The 6,000-nt window shown below is 34.2% G+C and overlaps 1 protein-coding gene across 1 annotated transcript in view; it reads right to left on the bottom strand.

The window, feature by feature from the left end:
• The window catches only part of LOC143296135 (uncharacterized), a 45,085-nt gene extending 39,419 nt beyond the window's left edge, over positions 1-5,666 (bottom strand). Inside the window, exons 1-2 of the mRNA XM_076607922.1 lie at positions 5,641-5,666; positions 209-315 (exon numbers count right to left, since the gene is read on the bottom strand). The gene's annotated coding sequence lies outside the window, so the exon portion shown is untranslated. The remainder of the gene's footprint in view (positions 1-208; positions 316-5,640) is intronic.
• Between the last annotated feature and the right edge of the window lie 334 nt (positions 5,667-6,000).

Raw genomic sequence — 6,000 nt, forward strand, 5'->3', positions numbered from 1 at the left:
TTATTAAGAATAACTTGAGCACACAGAGTTAACAAATTTATCTTAACAAACTGGAAATTACAATGTATCCTTAGAATCTATCCACTCACCCACCAACTCATCCACACATACAAAACATACATTTACTGAAATCTGTATCCTGATATTTTCATGTTTTATGACCATTCCAAACTTTTTTCTTCTGAAAACAAAATGAAAAAGAGCTCACCTGTTATGTGAGTGGGAATAACAATTGGGGTGCCCGGAAAAAATGACTTATGAACAAAAGTGCACTGTGAAAAGTGAAGATCTCTAGCTGTCATGTGGTGAGTCCACCTGCACAAAAAGTTGTTGGTTCATGAATTAACCTTGAAGTACAATACTCAATATTGCATCATCTGCACTATAATGAATATATAATGTAATTATGTCTCTATTATAAAAGAGAAATAATAATATAAAAAGTAACTGAACTGCAAGCACTGTAAGTATAAATATAATTCTTTTCCTCTGCTCATCACAAAATATATTCAAATATTAAATGTAAATATAACAGCACTGAATGGTCCTGACACAACTGCAAGCACTTAATTCTTATCCTCTGCTCATCACAAAATATATCTTAATACCAAATGAAAACAAAATAGCACTGAATGGTCATTCTGACCCTTGCATACATGTATTATGACTAACTTTAAGCTAAAAGAACAAACATTATCAATACTGAAACCTTGGATTAAACTGATCCGTATTGACTTTTTCATTGTACAATCCCTGTGTGAAATCCACTGGTTAGTGTGGTTTATTTATTTATTTTATTATTTCTTCTTTTTTTTTTTTTTTTACATTTATGTTGCAAAAACTGAAAGAAAAGTCATAATATCCACCATATCAGGAGTTAAGAAAATGTCAACCACGTAAATTAAAATAACCAAAAAGTCATATTTGCTGTCAAAGCATGCCCCTCATTCTCATGTCAAGTTAGTAAACATCTGACATTGTTACAATTACATGTTGCTGACATCGTTCTTTCTTGATTTCTCAGCATGTTGTAAATATCATTTACCATGAATAGCTGTTTAACACCACACATATGACTGCACACATGAACAACGGAACAACGAAACAACTGCACTAGAGACAACTTCAATGAAAATCAAAGTTATGTGAATCTTGTGAATACTTAAGTTAATGAAATCCAATGCACAATGATTCAATATATTTTGCTTATCAGATCTAGACTGAAACAAACCAGACTTTAAGAAATTAAGCTTATGAAGTTAATGACGATCTCACTTGAATATTTTTTTTTCATTGCACTATTTACAGTGTATACATGTGTTTAATTTCTGATTTAAAGAAAAAAATTAAAGGGAATACTGATGCAATAAACAATTAAAACATTTCCATTTAACGTTCAGCTGTTCTGGAAATACAATTTTTGAAAAGTATGTTTTTAATTCCCTGAAATCTAATCAAAAGTTTAACTCATACCCTTCCCTTCACAGTTGTCAAATAACTTGACTGAACATACCTCTACAATTTCAAAGTAAAATATGCCTTGGTTAGATTTAGAAATCAAAGTTTTTCTTCAGCTTATCTACAGCTACATGTTCAAATTCAAATCCAGTTTTATACACACTGCACACTGACCTGTTTTCATAATTTGATAGACAATGAATCAATAATAATATATGTACTGTGTCAAGTTCATTAGTTATTTACAAATGGTGTTCCAGTCCATTTCATAAATAAAAAGAAATAAATCAAGGGCTGGTCTAAATCACAGAGAAAGAAAACTGTTTATTTGTTTGAAATGGTTTGTCACTTTTATAGAGACAACAATAATTGTCCTTTCCTCCATCCACCATTTTCTATTATTTTTCTTGCCACTCCAGCAGAATATTAATCTGATAATGTTAACATCAATAAATGTAACATCAGCAAATATATATATATATATAAGGCAAGAATCAAATATATGACATGGTCATCATCTTGGCTCTTCACAGTGAACTGAGAAACTGATACTTAATAACCACCTTTCCTTTCTGTGATTATTAGAAAAACAAGGATGCACTAGCTCTGTAATGGTCTTGCTATTGTCTTGAATTAATTTAATGTGAAGGTATGTGTGCATGCATATTAGCGTGAATGTGTGTGTGTGTGTGTGTGTGTGTGTGTGTGAGAGAGAGAGAGAGAGAGAGAGAGAGAGAGAGAGAGAGAGAGAGAGAGAGAGAGAGGCCATGGTAGTGGGGGAGGGGTGAGAGAGCATATATGAACAGCCACTGTTTTTTGTTGTTGTAATTTTCAGATGTGGAGTGGCTGACAACTGATTATATCAATACCCCCTGTGCATACCAAATTTTATTTCAAGCCAATAAAAAGTCAAGCCTTGAAAATTTTATTTTATCAAAATCAATTCCTCCTTCAAGTTATACCCAAGTTCTGATCAGCACTTTCAATAGTAACTTTTTGTGGGGGCTGGGATGTGGGGGAAGAGGGGGGGGGGTGTTATGGAAGAGGTGTGGGGCTGAGGATGCCACTTTAATATATGACTCACTGCCAAAAGGTGGGCACATTGATGGTTGTATATTTTCTATGACAAAAAAAACCTTATCCATTTATGTTGTGTGTATTTAACTTTGCAGTAATGTAGAAAAATGCCCAAGGACACACCTGAGACAATATTACCTACCAATCCCTGTCAGTTTTACAGTAATTTGATCTGGACGGAGATCGAAGCCCCCTAAAATGGGCTGCCAAAAATGGACAATAACACACGAAGGAAGATCATCAACGTTTCTGCACAACAACTTGCCTAGGGTACAAATCCAAATGATCATAGTTTATTAGGAGTACATTCCATTACATAATGCAATCAGCAAGAAACCAAAATTATCTCAAACGAATTTTAATCCTATATAAAAATTTTCATGATGGACATCATTTATTACGTAAACATTGTATCAAAATCATCATTCCTGGTGTATCATCTGCTGGGCCTTTAACTGTACTGGAAATTGACACCATTTGTTAAAATGGACATTAAGACAGATTTTAAAAAGTGTTTTTTCCCGTTTTTTTAAAAAGCAATTTCTGAACGCTCTGATGTGGAGGTAAACAATGTCCATAATCAAACCTCATCAAAATTTATTAATCCACTTTTTAAAAACTTTGACACCATCTGTACTTCTGGACTTCCGAGGTGTACTTCCTGTTGCAAATGATCGACAAAGAGGCTACACTGCAGTGTTCTACACAGGTGAAAAAGTATGTATGTTGTAAACTTTCTGTCTGAACTGATCTTCCATCATCAAACTGATGTCCATCATCAGTTGTGCTCAGTTCTTTTTTTTTTTTTTTGGTTCTTTTTTTGTTTTTGTTTTTTTTCACTCTCTTTACATGATACATTATTATTATTATTTGCAAATAACTTATTTTGAATGTATTTGCTACTACTCTCATCCTACAGTGTTGATTTAAATGTATTCTTTTTCTTTGGAGGTGAAGTCCAATGGAGTTTACATCATGCCACTGTTGAGTAAAAATGATGTCCATAATCACGGCTGTTGTGTCATATTAATTAATGACTCATCACCACAATGATTTAACAGCACAACTCCCAAAATGAGTTGTTACACGGATCTGTTTTTCAATTTTATTTGTTGAATCAAAGAAAATCCAGTTTTCAAGGTCTTTGTTAACCAGAACTTGAGGTAACATGAACAGTATTCATTTTCAAAAATAATGTAAAAATAATGCACACATCAGTTTCACAATATGCAAATACAATGATATTAAGGTTATATATAAATAAGCCAGTGTTATTTCTTTATAAAGCAAAAAATATGATTGCATTTTGTTTCAAATAGATAGACAAAGACATGCGCATACCTGTGCGTGCACATACATACACAACTAAATGCTCATTCAATGGTTGTGTTCACGTTTTCAGATGTAATGGCAGAGACACAGACTTCTGAGAACCAAAGAGAGCAGGATGCCAGTTTTCAAGTAAAGAAAGATGCAAGAAGAGCAAGGAACCAGAAGCTGACAGGGCCTACAGAGCGTACATTAAGCTAAAGCTGACCCTGAACTTTACAATCAGATGAAGGACAAAGAGAGAACATGAAAGAATCAACAAACCAGTCTCAATGTTGCATTTGTATCAGTCTGTTGATGTCTGTCCTTTCTAGAATATTTTAAACATGTTATGCAACAATTTTATAATACTGACAACTACCAAGCTTTGGTCATCGAAATGGGTTTTGTCGTGGATGCATGGGATGAGCTTTCGTAGTTACACTCACTTACAGTGATCAAAAAATAGTAAGCATTGTGTAATGTTTCACTGCATTTTAGTGCATAATGTGTGGCAAAGATGAATGGTGGCTGAATTAACTTGTGTGGTAAGTCAACATCCTATTTGCTCTTTTTTTTCAGTGTAAAAGTTGCAAATCTTGTATGCACTGGCTTAAAATTAATTTCTGACAGCATTTAAGACTTAAATATCTGAGATATAGCATTATGATTACTACAGGGAACGAGATATAATATTGCTATGAATCATACTGGCTTATCTTTTTATCAACATTGTGACTGTTGTTAGGTGACACTGACTTGACACGGAGGTGTTGACATAATCAAATTTGGTCCCAGAAATATTTCAACATGTCTTTGAACTAACTAGTAACACAGACAAAACAAGAGACAGAAAAGGGGTTTCTGTTCCATTGAAAATTCCCTTTGTTTAGCAGTCTCTGGTCAGGAGATGCATTAACTCTAGTATATAGAGACATATATATATATATATATATATATATGAGATTATTTAATCACTATTTGGAATGGTAGCAAATTAATCCATTTCATCAACCCCACCATTCTTCCTTTCCTGACAACTAATGTGTGTGCAACAAACAAGATGTTGAACAGGGCACTGCATGAGAAGGCACATTGTAATCAATAGGCTAATACCAAAAATAAAGAAAAATACATTTTCTAAAAAACAAAACTACATCACCATACATGACATTGGGGGTGTAAGAGATCATAGAAAGACGTTGGTTACCACACACACACACACAGAGGTTTGAAATAAATGTGACAAGAACAAAGACCAACCTTAACTTAATTTACTCCACTATCAATTTGGATGCTTTCTGGACAGTTGCTTAATTTGTTACCATCATCTAATACACAATGTTATACTTTGTACTCTGTCGGGTTCGTGACTGGACCACAACCCTGAACCATCATCGGCCATGTGTCACGTGTGTCAATAACTCATTCTGTTGTGTTCAGGATTTCCAAAACAAAGATTTTCAATCAACGTTGTGGTTAACATATACGACAGACGACTGAAAATAGTTTATATTAAAACAGTTTATAAATCAGATATAATAATCAGTTAATACTAATAACCAAGGAACTAAGAGCCAAAATGGCTATGTGGAAGAGTACCTCACCGCCATTCGATTGTCTAGGAAGTGAGACGCACTTTTCCCGCGAACATGAAAGCGATACAACAAGCACATGGTTTATTAATAACAATGTATGTATGACAACAAACTACATCATTTAAATTTTGTTTAAAACAACTTGGGTATACGAACATATTACGAGATTCTTTGAAGTAGACACAAGTGCACAACTCACCCGTGAAAACGCTTGCGTTGGTCTGTGTACATCAATGATGAACGATGCTGTTTGCCGGAAGTAGGTTTTTCACGTGACCACGCCAACAAGGCAGACAAGACAATCGGGCTGTTCCATCAATCTATTGTATAAAATACGCAGTTTGTGGGGGGAAAAGATCACGGTCAAAACGCTTCGAAGCAGTTTGATTTGCACGTTTTTGTAAGACTAAATATTTTAACGCAGGATACTATGGATTGGAATCAAATATTGCGATGCAGATGAAACAGAAATCCTTCAGTATTGTTGATACTTTTGGGGGGGTAATTGTCCAGCTTCCGGCTGTTAGACAAGAGAAAGAAATTAGTTTACATTGGCAAA

The sequence above is a fragment of the Babylonia areolata genome, chromosome 21 (assembly GCF_041734735.1).
Source record: "Babylonia areolata isolate BAREFJ2019XMU chromosome 21, ASM4173473v1, whole genome shotgun sequence".
Taxonomy (NCBI): Eukaryota; Metazoa; Mollusca; class Gastropoda; order Neogastropoda; family Buccinidae; genus Babylonia; species Babylonia areolata.